The following is a 13,265-nucleotide window of genomic DNA, read 5'->3' as shown; positions in this document are numbered from 1 at the left end:
ATAAAAAGACGGACATGGGATTGTGGATTTTTTCTAGCGTTCATTACTTTACCTCTCATGTTTCAGTTCCTTTGTGTTATATGTCTCTTTCTCATACTCTATTAATACCACGTTATTGGTATCTTTTAAGAGAAATTTCATTCCATGAATTGAAAAGCTGGTTATTTCCAGAGACGATCAGGAGGATCAAGGCAAGAAGTATGAGAGCAAAGATGCACCTTTACATCAGTTCTGGGACTCCAGGCACTACCAGCTGCTGAAAACATTCTATTGCATGTATTATGTCACATTACCAACAGTAAGAATTATACAAAATAACTGGCTGCTCTTTTATCACTGATAAGATGGTATAACGGTACAGGCTCAGATGCTTAATAAATAATCACAAATGAATATGAGAAATAATGAAAATGACCATGATGACCCTTCACAGTCTTGCTACTTGTCAGTGACAGAATATGCTGCTTTAGAAAATGTTTATTTAAAAGCTACTATTCTGCTTCACATCAAATGAAGTCTCTATTTCTTGGAATCTAAGCTCCATGGAGAAAAGTATCCTCTCTAGCTTTCTAAGGAATTAGATTGATTAGAAATTTCACCTTTTTGCAAGGTGGGTGTTAGTCACAGATCACAAAATACGTTTGGCCCCATGTAAACTGAGTTAACTAAAAGCAGAAAAATATATTTAAGAATGAATTAGGGGAAAAATGAGTAGGAAAACCTGGAGATGACTTCCAGAACATTAAACGATGCTTTGTTGAAGTATACTTGTAACTTAGTACAAACACTTCCCCTTAATAGTTGTATTATTACATTATATTAAGGTTCAGGCATGCATTTTGATTAGGAAAGTGAAGGTCTACATCAGAATATGGAGAAATGCAGAGAAAGCAGTACCCCTAAAATGTTTCAACACCAGATAATGTAATTACCATTCTAACTGGAATATCAGGGGACCAAAAACTTTATGGGAAAAAAAATGTCTCTTGTAAATGAAAAAGAAAAATCACAACTATTGCTGGGAGTCAAGAGATACAAATCATATAAATTGGCTAAGAGAACTCATTCTAAATATTCTCCAAGGAGACTTTGAAATGGGGGGCCAAGCCCAGCGCTACCCATCTATGTACGAGCTAGGTGCCCCTGTGGATTTATTTCACCTCACTGAACCAAAGTCTCTTCAAATGCTACTATTATTCCTTAGATTAGAAAATTAATATTCATTGCCTATGGTTGACATGTTCCCTGGTTTTCCAATCTGATCTTTCTAAAAATCTAAGGAAACAGAATTCATATCCTGAAGGACTTGTCATCTATGGAAACAGGATTTAAAAACTTAATTTTCTGAGGAAGAAAAAAACTATGAAATTAGAAGTGAGTATTCCTATAAGGAGAAAAACATAAGCTTTATCCAAAGGAAATTCATGAAGTAATGACACAGACCTTCTGTTTCCCAGGCACAAAGAAGCATTACAAGGGCCCAGATTCTAGCCCCAGTGACTGTGTTTACACTGTCGGCTCTGTTCTTTCCTCAAAGAGTTTTAGGCCAGTTGCTGAATTATGCCTCAGTCTTCTTCCAAGGTAGCAGACCATCTCACATTAATTTGCAATATTTCTAAATATCTTGGGGTCTACAGCTTCATTAGCTGGGTTGGGTATGGCTGACAGCAATGCATAAAATTCAGATTCACTTTCCTCCTCCCTGTCCCAATGTATGGATTTTCATTAATCTTTGATTTTCTGATACCCACGATTCAAGGCGTGGATATTCTCTCAAGCCTGTCCACAATCTGTCTCTATGTCTTTTAAAACATAGATTCTAAACCCATGACTGTATAAATGTAAAAGTTTGTGAAACATATTTTAGATAAGGACCTAAAACATGGCTAGCACAGAAAATACCAATATTGCTAGAGTGAATCTGTTTGTTTATCCCCAAGATGCAATAAACCCAAAGTGAGTACTCTCGTTTCCTTTCTTCTTAGCTCCCTTCATTCCTTCATTCCTTCCATCCATCCATCACTCCTCTCTTTCTCTTTTCCCATCTTTGTCCTAACTTCCTTGTTTCACTCTATGAAACTTCACTGTAATTTCTAGTATTTGAAACAGCAGCTACCCCTGTCTCTCCTGTGAGTGACGTAATAAAAACACTCCAGTGTTTGAACCTAAACATAAGACGAATTGTATCTTCAGTGCATCCCTATACTCCTGAAAAGAAGAAAAGCTAGCGGAGACCAGCAAAGAAATGAAGTCATGATAAAGTAAAGCTGCCTAAAAATTAGACAGAGGTTCCCACAAAGGATGTGTCTTAATCATAAATATGGGCCTCTTCCATCCAGCTATTCAAAGCAAAGCAAAGGACCTAGAAGCCAAAAGCACGCTGGAGCCGATTTTCTGTCCCACTGATCAGTGCAGTTCTGCTGAAGGATTCCGTATACTTTGAGCTACGTGCTTTAGTTTTGCAAGTTAGCTGCAAACTCCCTGCGGGTTTCACAGCGATACTGTATGTGATAACTAATTTTAAAAAGGATTCTTTGCACGGTATTTAGCAATTTGTGTTAGAAGCACAAATACATTTTTTTCAAACAGGCCCTTAGAAGGTCCAGCAGATGCTTTCTGACTGGTACTAGAACATACCCTTGATAAAAGCAGGGACTTTGTTTCCTTCAATCCTTGTTGCAGGCAGACTCTACAATGGCCCTCAGTGGGCACTGGTATTCACACCACTATGGAATCCTCTCCTCTCGGGTGTGGAGTGGCCCAGTGACTAACCAATAGACTACGTCACAGGTCATGGGTATAACTTCCATGATTAGGTTACAAAAGACTGAGATTTTCATCTCTCCATCAGACTCCTTCCTCTCTTACTGGCCTTTATGACACAAGCTGCCATGCTGGGCAGCCCATGTACCAAGGAACTGGAGTAGGCTTCCTACAAATGGACCACAAGGAACTGAGGCCCTCAGTGAACCACCAGTGATGAACAGAATTAAGCCAACAACCGCACAAGAGGGCTTAGAAGGGGATCCTCTGCCCAGCCAAATCTTTATATGAGATCTCAGCACAAGCAGAGCCCTCAGTGCAACAAAGCCTTGAGTGCAGCTCTGAGAAAGTGAAAGTGAAATTTGCTCAGCCATCTCCGACTCTTTGCGACTCCATGGACTATACATTCCATGGAATTCTCCAGGCCAGAATACTGGAGTGGAAGCCTTTCCCTTCTCCAGGGGATCTTCCCAACCCAGGGATCAAACCCAGGTCTCCCACATTGCAGGAGGATTCTTTACCAGCTGAGCCAGAAGGGAAGCCCAAGAATACTGCAGAGAGTAGCCTATCCCTTCTCCAGTGGATCTTCCGAACTCAGGAATTGAACCAGGGTCTACTGCACTGGGGGCAGATTCTTTACCAACTGACCTATCAGGGATGCCCACAGCAGCTCTGAGAGATCCTGAGCAAAGGCCCCTGCTAAGCCACACTTAAGATTGCTGACCCTAAAAACAGTTAAGACAATCAAAGTGTGCTGTTTTAAGCCACTGAGGTGGTGGTTGTTACTCAGCAATAGGTAGCTAATATTCTACTATTTAGGCTTTCCTGGTGCCTCAGACAGTAAAGAATCTGCCTGTAATGTGGGAGAGCTGGGTTCAATTCCGGGATTGGGAAGATCCCCTGGAGAAGAGAATAGCAACTCATTCTAGATGGGGAAACAGTGGCTGACTTTATTTTTGGGGGCTCCAAAATCACTGCAGATGGTGACTGCAGCCATGAAATTAAAAGACGCTTGCTCCTTGGAAGGAAAGTTATGATCAACCTAGACAGCATATTAAAAAGCAGAGATATTACTTTGCCAACAAAGGACCATCTGGTCAACACTATGGTTCTTCTAGTGGTCATGTATGGATGTGAGAGTTGGACTATAGAGAAAGCTGTGCACCAAAGAATTGATGCTTTTGAACTGTGGTGTTGGAGAAGAGTCTTGAGAGTCCCTTGGACTGCAAGGAGATCCAACCAGTCCATCCTAAAGGAGATCAGTCCTGAGTGTTCATTGGAAGGACTGATGTTGAAGCTGAAACTCCAGTACTTTGGCCACCTGATATGAAGAGCTGACTCATTTGAAAAGACCCTGATGCTAGAAAAGATTGAAGGCAGGAGGAGAAGGGGACAGAGGACGAGATGGTTGGATGGCATCACCGACTCAATGGACATGAATTTGGGTAAACTCCAGAAGTTGGTGATGGACAGGGAAGACTGGCGTGCTGTGGTCCATGGGGTCACAAAGAGTTGGACACAACTGAGCGACTGAACTGAATTGAACTAGTATTCTTGCCTGGAGAATTCCATGGACAGAGGAGCCTGGGGGGCTACAGTCCATAGGGTTGCAAAGAGTCGGACATGACTGAGTGACTAACACACACACCCACCCTGCTATTTGCCCAGCACCTTGTACAGTGCCTGGCTCATAGTAGGTGTTCAATAAACATGAACTGAATGAACCAACAAATGAAATTAATTTCCAGTACTGATATGGAGAGTGTTACTGAAGAAAGTTAGTAACCTATTCATCACAGTGCTGCTGTGTACAACACAAATAGGTAAGTAAAGTTAATTTTCTACAAACATTCTAATAAATGCAATTTTGTAAAAGAAACTCTAAGTAAATACAATTTCCCATAATGAACATGTTAAATAAACTGTTCAGTAGCCATAAGAGCCTCAATGTTGACTTATATTTTCCAGGAGAAAACAATAAACTTTCTATAGCTAAAAATGAAATATTACAGGAGACTTTCCTCACACACACCCCCCTCCCCCCCGCCCAACTCTCAGGGACTGGTCTGGAACTCAATTTCTTCATGACAAAATTCAGAGGCTGTGTAGCTCTGATTCAAGTAGTCCTTCCACCTGACCTGGCAAGTGTTCTTTATTTTTTATGCCTTCACGGCTCCTAATTGGAAAATATGCTGCAACCTACTCTTCACATTCTCAAAAGCTTTGGGGTCAACTTCCATTCTTCTCAAGGTTTCTTATTAAATATTCTTGTGATTTGCAGCATGTGATTCCAACTTCAGTTTTAACCAAGAGGGAATAATTTTTTTTTTTTAATTTCTCATTGCAAGTTGTGATCACTGCTATGAAAGCAAGAGGGCTGAGATAAATGGTGGTAAATGCTGTAGGAACGCTGGGTACTCAGCCTTGTGAGAAATATAACTTTCAAACTTTGAATCAAAGGATGAGAAGGACCCATAATACAAAGGGTTGAGATGGGGATGTGGACATGGAATAGCGCTTCAAGCAGAAGAACAGCACATAGAAAGGCTCTGAGACCCCTCAGCAGACAGGCTGATAGTCGAGTCAGCCATATTCTGAATGTGAAAGGCAACTACACACAATCAATCTGTTGGAATCACAAATGATACATTTCCTCCAACAGTCCTGCAGGAAGTCCAGCAAAGACAAAGAAACCTGAGGCTCTCTGAATGGTACTAAAATGCAAGCTCCACAGAAGTGTTAGCTTAGCTTCACAACTGCTTGTCAAATAGCTTTGTGTTATTTTTAACTGATCATTTTTAGTCCACTTACTTTAAAAATTAATAAAAAGTCATTTTTATTTTTTGTTATTCCATTTATTTTCCCCATTACTTTATGAGATAAAACTTAGCTTCTAGGAAAGAAGACTAAGGTTCAGGCAGGTTCAGAAAAACTACCCAAGGTAATGAAGCCAATACTTGGGGTAATCTGAACTGGCTGGGGCTTCCCAAGTAGCCCTAGTGATAAAGAACCTGTCTGCCAGTGCAGGAGACTCAAGAGACTCAGGTTCAATCCCTGGGTCGGGAAGATCCCCTGGAGGAGGGCATGGCAACCCACTCTAGTATACTTGCGTGGAGAATCCCGTAGACAGAGGAGCCTGGCTGGCTACAGTCCATACAGTAGCTAAGAGTCAGACAGGACTGAGGCAACTTAGCACACACACACAAGCTGGTTGATCCAACCATCTCACCAGCCTAATCATAAAACAGGTTCAAATAGTGAAAATCAATTAACAAAAGACGGTCATACAATTTTATTTAGATTGCTGACCTGGAGTTTAGGAAACCTCATTTCTATCTAAAATATGCCAAGAAAGATACCATAGTATCATAGAGTGGTAGATAGCCACTCTACCCATTCACTCAGGATTCTAAGCTCACTGAAGAATCCAGCTCCCTGTAAGCAACAAGTAAGTATTTTCTCATCCTATGGATTTGTGGCCAGACATCCAATTTTAATCACAGGCTAAAGACTGGGTAGCTAAACACAAGTGGTTACCATGGCAAGGAGGAGGTGCTCAGGTTTGTGGACAATGTACCTGGAACAAATAGACCAATAAAATAAGGTCCGTTTGTCAATATTCTCTGCCCTCCAGGCCATTGTGAGCCTAATGTGTGCAGCACCTACCGCGGAGGGCGTAGCTTAGCTAAGTGGAAGTAAGTGGAGTAATTAAAACGTGAGGTGGGAAGGGCTTCCCTGGTGGTCCAGTGACTGGGAGCCTGCGTGCCAATGCAGGGGACACAAGTTCCGGGAATCAGACTAAGCCCACGCGCCACCACCACTGAGCCTGCGCGCTAGGGCCTGGGCTCTACAAGAGAAGCTACCGCAGTGAGAGGCCCACACACCTCAGTAAAGACACAGCGCAGCCAAAACTTAACTAATTAAATTTAAATATTTTAAAGTGATCTGAGATACCTAGTGAGACCTTATTCAAGAATGTAAGGGCATTCCACTGAGCAAGGAATGTGTTCCTATTAAAATGCTAACGTACTGTAAGCCCTTCAGCTTTTACAGATCTTCCAGGTGAAACCCTGGCAAGACAGAGAAGGAACTGAGGAGTGTGGGGGAAAGCCTCTCAGGCACTAGGGAGGAAAATCCTGGGAGGAGGAGGTTACTGATGCCCATATGCTCCCATGTGCCAGGGATAAGAATGCGCATCGCTGCAACCACAGGAGGGGGAGAAGGAGGGGGAGAAGGAGGTACAGAGGCAGTTTCGTCATCAGGATGGTCCTAGTCTGGTTCATTTTTATAAGCCTCATCTTTTAAAGTAACTATACATTTCAGATATCCTGTGGCCAGCCACAACACAAAGCACAAATATAATGTCAGTGACATAGCTTTCTTTTTTTTTTTTTTGCTTCAATCATCCCTTTGTTTTAAAAAACAACTCTGAAGATTACAAGCAACTGTGGTATCTACAGTTTACTCACAAGATCCTCATGCTTCTTTTCTCTTCCCAGTGGACTGATGTTAAGTATTAATCAGTGGATTGCTTGTCCTTGACATAGTTGATTCATTGGTACTAATCACAAACTTAGTAACACTATTGAAAATGGGGAAAGAAAGGGATCTTTACAAGGTCTTTATTTGGCCAGAAAACCAAGTCTTTTCATCTGTTTTCACTTCCGGTGAAACACAAGGGCCTTGAACCATTTTCCATTTGTCACCCAGTCGAGGTTCCATTACTGCCTGAAAGGCTTTTGCTTGCACATCCCATAATGCTGGAACACAAAACCAGGTCCAGCTGAAAGCCTCCATTTCATTCTATTAAATATCTTCCTTGGAAAGCCCCAAGAAATCATGAAAGCACTGCTTCTGGTAAAATAACAGTGAAAAAAAGGAGTTACTTGGCAGGATTCTGACAGTATTTCACATTTTAAAACAACCTCTTCAGTGCAACAAAATCAAAATAGTTGCTAGGATTAAATAGTAGCAAGGTTGGCTTTGCCCACGAATATAAGGAATGATCTATTGTTTGGGGGGTGGACTACTGTGCTAAAGAAATATGTAGTTGTTTTTCAAATAGTTTGGAAGGAGACATATTAGGGCGTGCTGAGTTTGTGACTGCTGGGTGGGGATAGGCAGGGGAAGAAATTCTGCATTCTTCTTCCCTCACATGTCCTCCTGAACGGAGTTCCACCAGCATGCATGAAGGCCGTTTCCCTTTGTCACAGAAATTGGGGTATGAAACTTGGGGCTGCTGGCGTTTGCTGCCAAGGCACCAGAGGTGCTAACCACTCTGCAATGTCTCTCGCAATGAAGAATGTTCCAGCACAAAATTATGCCCCACTGAGAAATACTGTGTCCCAGTAAGGACTCCAGCCTCTTTCTCATGCCCACTCTCTCCCCCCAGGATTCTCTGATTTATGACTTTGAGAGAAGGATAAAACCCGAACACTCTAGCCCCTCCCTGCTTGCTTCCTGATCTGCTGCTTGTAGAGAAGGCATTCTATGAGGTGTTCATCTCAAGTGGGGGCAAGTTCAGTTTGTAAGAGAAAAATAAGAAAGCCCTCTGTGGTACACATCAAAACCCATGCTCTCTATCAGCTGTTTCAGTAATCGTGAGGAAGAGGACTGTTATTACAGTTCCTCCAAAAACCCCGCAGTGCGTGTGTGAGTGAGAGAGTGAGTGTGTGCGTATCCTACAGGACCCAGGTGGTCTCAGCTGCAATTTTAAAACATTTTACCTAAATTATGTGACACCCCTCCCATGGAGAGGTGAGGTCTATCTGCATCCTCTCCTGTTGAGCCTGGGCAGGTTTGTGACTGCTCTGACCAACAGAGCATGACACAGGTGATGCCAACTGACATCCGTGCACAAAAAGGTAGGCAGCTTCTGTTTCGTCTGCTGGAAAACTCTCACTGGGCAACAGCAGTCTCGCTGGGAGAAGCCCCAGGTGTGAAGAAACCATGCAGGACAACGTCATCCCACACAGAGGCCACATACAGGCTCCCTACGCACAGTCTCGGCTGTAGTTTAAGGCCAAAGACCATCAGCTGGCAGAGTTCTTTCTTGCTGAGCAAAAACCAGTCTTTGGTCTATTAAGGCCTTCAAGTGATTGGCTGAGGCCCGTTCAAATTCTGGAGGGGCAATCTGCTATACCCAAAGTTACTGATCTAAATATTACTCTCATCCCAAAACACCCTCACTGACACATCCAGAATAATGTTTGGTTAGTTATCTGGGTACATGGCCCACCCAAATTAACATACATAATTAACTATCACACCAGCCCAGATGCCAGCCCAAGTGAAAAAGCCTTCCTGGATACCCCAGATCATGCTGGCTACCAGCTAAGTGCCAAGGAGTCACCTGTCAACGGCACAAGGAGCAAAAGAATCACCCAGCCAAGTCCTGCCTGGTTTCTTAACCCACAGAGTGGTCTGGGAGCATGGCAGTTATTTTAAGGCACTGCAGGGGCTTGTTATGCTTCAGTAAAAACAGGAATGCTAACTTCAACTCACGTTACTCCCCCTCCCCCTTAAGAAGCAACAGTTACACCGGCCATGTCAGACACATCAGCTCCCGCCAGCTCCTGGGCCCTTCCACCTGCCCTTGTCTCAGCCTGTTACGGTTTTCCTGCAGCACTTTGCTTAGCTGGCTCCTTTCATCCTTCCTGCCTCAGGTCAAGGATTACTTCCTCAGAGGCCTTCCCTGACCACATTCTCTATAAGTTGCCTTCCTCTCAATGTCTCTCATTTTTCATTCTGTTCATTTACCTCAGTCTGAAATTATCTTGCCGCACCTTTGGCTGTTGTCTCCCTCCAATTAAAATATTAGTTCCATAATATTGGGTCTTTATCCAGCCCCTATACTGTCCCACACAGTGATTAGCACAGAACACATGTTCAATAAATATTTGCTGAATGAAAAGTAATTAATGCTCAGGACTTCTCTGGTGGTACAGTGGCTGAAACTCTGAGCTCTCAACGCAGGGGGCCCAGGTTCGATCCCTGGTCAGGGTATTAGAACCCTCAGGCTGCAACTAAAGATTCCACACGCCACAACTAAGATCCAGCACAGCCAAATAAATATTTAAAAAAAGAAAAGTAATTAATGCTCATGTCATACACAGATGCCTGACTTGCAGATTCTAAGTTGCAGTCCCTAGGCCTCAACCCACTAACACTTTTAGCACAGATTCAATGAAGGAAGATGAGTGTACCATGCGATACAAAGGACGTGTTTCTCTGACGTTCCTTCTCTCTCATTTAATGAGATGAGCAACCACCAGGGGACAAAAAACCTGGCATCCTTTCACAATCCCTCAGAGACAAAAACCACTGCGTTTTCATACTGGATTATCAATGTGGCTTATTTATATATTTTCCAAACTCTTCCAGATTAATTAAAAGACAACTCTAAACTAAGAAAGGGAATAAAAAGTTCTCTCTTTCCTCCTGGAGATCCACTCTACCTTTAGCCTTTACACAACGCAGTCTCAGCTCTTCATCTCCCCGCTGCTCCCCAGCACAGGCTTATAGGGACCTTGGAGAAAGGGGTGGAGGAGAAGCAGCCCCATCCCCCACTTTTTTGGTTTCCCTTCCCTTTCCCAGTTCAATGAAAACAATATATGTTTTTCTCCATCACCTGAACTCAACTCCTGACCCACAAGCCCTTCCTACCTGCAGCTACCCTCCACGCCAGCAGCACCCCACCCCACCCTATATACTTGCTAATTCTTTTGTATTCTGATTTTCCCTTGTATTAACCATGCCTTTTCATTGTATATTCTGATACTTGGACACAGGGGCTTCGCTGATGCTGTATACACTTGCCTCTCCCAGGGTAAACCAATTCCTAGAGATAGTTTACAACTTACCTGCAAGCACACTTTTCAAATATAATCCAATCAATCCAGGGCCCACACACCAACTGTCTCCTTTACTGGGTCCCCACACCCTGGGCCACTATCCACCTGCCCTAAACACCGTAGGGCCAGATACCAGACCACCAGGGAGAACCTGTATGCCCCCAGAGCCCACTAAAATGATTCTAACTAGCCAACTGACACCTGCCCACCCTGCCTCAGCCATTCCTTCCCATAGAAACCACGACAAAGGCTCTTGCCCACAGCTCCCCATCTCCTCCCATCCGCCTCCTGAGGACTCCAGTGCTTCTCTGAGAGTTCCACCCACCCACCCTCATGGCGTGCCCTCTCTCCTTGGGAGCTGAGTAACAAACTTTCTTTTTTTTAATGTTTATTTTTATTGGGCTGCACCAGGTCTTAGTTGTAGCATGTGGGATCTAGCACCCTGACCTGGGATAAACCCCGGGGCCCCTGCATTGGAAGCAGAGCCGTAGCCCCTGGACAACCAGGGCAACTGTCTCCTGACCTGTGTACCTTACTATACCTCCAATTGCCTGTTAACTCACTACATTTTACAACATCCCCCTAGACTGTAAATGAAGCCAGTCTCTTAATTATTTGGGAGACAATTCAGAGTCTGCACTCTGGGTACTCAGTATTTCAACTTTCATTTTAGCAAGATTAAAAAATTCTTGCACTAAATCACTGACTCACTCAAGAAACATTTATTGATGTCTTGTGTGTGCCAGGTATTGTGGAAGGCTCTGGGAATAGCAGCATAAATGAAGCATGCCTCAGGCAGGCTCCTGGTAGGATGGGGGCTCAGAAAAAGGGATGGATGAATGTTTTCCCAGAGTTCACAAGCTAGAGCACATTACCGGCTAGATCCCCTGGTGTGTTCCCTTCATAAAACTGTCAATTTTGGAGGTACTGAAAATAGAATAAACTAATTTGTCTTTTCTGTCCCATTCTTTACACGACAAGCTATTGAAACTGGAAATCAAGAAAATTATTCCGTTTTCCAAGTATTTATCAGATTTAATTAACCCTTCTTTGAAACACCTTCACAAAAATACAGCCTAGCTATTCCTCAGCACAGCCTGAGAAAACTATTGTCTGGGGGACACAACATAAATATTAGTAACAACAGAAGACACTTACTGATGTCTTAATATATGCCAGGTATTGTATCAAGCATGACGTATGCATTGTTTCATTTAATCCTCATGTCGGGGTGGGGGTGAGTGGGCTGCCATTTCAGTCTCCAGGGGATCTTCCTGACCCAGGGATCGAACCTGTGAACCTGTGTCTCCTGCATTACAGGAAGATGCTTCACCGCTGAGCCACCAGGGAGCCCTAAATGTGTATTATCATTCTTATTTTACAAATGGAGACACTGAAGCTGAAGTAGGATGAAAGTTTTGATAAATGTAGCACAGCTGAGAAAGGCAGTGCCAGGATCTGAATTCAAGCCATGTTACTCCAGAGTCTACTTGTTTAACAACAAATTCTAGATACGAACTGAGAAACGATATCGTTTTCTCAGGGTACATTGCTTAGGCCCTTTCTTACAGCCCATTAAAGAATCTGGGCCATTCTTTACCCCAGGAGAAATTCTACCCATTCAAAATGCTGCTACTAAATGTACAATATTTGAAAACAACATAGTCTTCCTTCGGGCTTCCCTGTTGGCTCAGACAGTAGTAAAGAATCCACTGTAATGCGGGAGACCTGGGTTCGATCCCTGGGTTGGGAAGATCCCCTGGAGGAGGGCATGGCAATCCACTCCAGTATTCCTGCCTGGAGACTCCCCATGGACAGAGGAGTCTATGGGGTTGCAAAGAGTGGGACACAACTGAGCGACTAAGCACAGCACAGTCTCCCTTCTAACAGTTCTTTAGAATTTGTGGGTAAGCTGCTCTGCTCAACCACCATCCACAGGGGTCTAGTTGGTTATACAGTAAAATGAGCTACTTTAAAAACAAAAAACAAAAAACCTTAAGAATTGTTCTCAAAAAACTCTCCATAAAAGAGCAGCAAACTTAAGTAACTGCATTCATGTACAGAACGCATTTTAGGACTCAAGTTGTTAGGAGAGTGAGTTCTCTGCTTCTTTGTTACTGAACCTTTCACTAGGAACTGAGTGAAAATCTTGTGGCAGTGACTGCTCGCCTTAGCTTTAATTATTCCTTTTGTTTCCATTAACTTGGTTTACTGCATACCAAAGAGGTCATCTCCAGATTTGATTTGTTCATTGAGGGAAGCTTATTCCTCTCTGTAAGATGATTATACCCTCATAGGCCAGGCATCCGGTGTGCTCTCAGGAAACTACAACTTCAGTCATGTTGAACCTCTGATACTTCTTTTAAAGCACATTTGTGGGAAAGCCACAAGACACCAAGTACCATGTTTATCTCAAATCTGCTCTTCTGTTTCTCTATATGTATGACTACAGATTAAACAAAACCACTATAATAGGCAAACTGAATTTCTTTCTGGCACCTTGAGTTTCAGAATTCCCCAGCAAAACACTGAAACCTACTCCTTTTCCTTCTTATATCCAAAAAAGAGATCCACGAGTCGCTTGAGTAAGGCTTCTGATCTCTAGCCAAATCTCAAGCTTCCTAAGACACTGGTCAAATGATATTTAAT

General features: G+C 43.1%; 1 protein-coding gene across 1 annotated transcript in view; it reads right to left on the bottom strand.

Annotated features, from left to right (window-relative positions):
* LOC102176958 (histone-arginine methyltransferase CARM1-like) overlaps positions 1-13,265 on the bottom strand; it is a 262,751-nt gene that overhangs the window by 246,752 nt on the left and 2,734 nt on the right.

The sequence above is a fragment of the Capra hircus genome, chromosome 8 (genome assembly GCF_001704415.2).
Source record: "Capra hircus breed San Clemente chromosome 8, ASM170441v1, whole genome shotgun sequence".
Taxonomy (NCBI): Eukaryota; Metazoa; Chordata; class Mammalia; order Artiodactyla; family Bovidae; genus Capra; species Capra hircus.
This window is presented reverse-complemented; position numbering and strand designations above follow the sequence as displayed.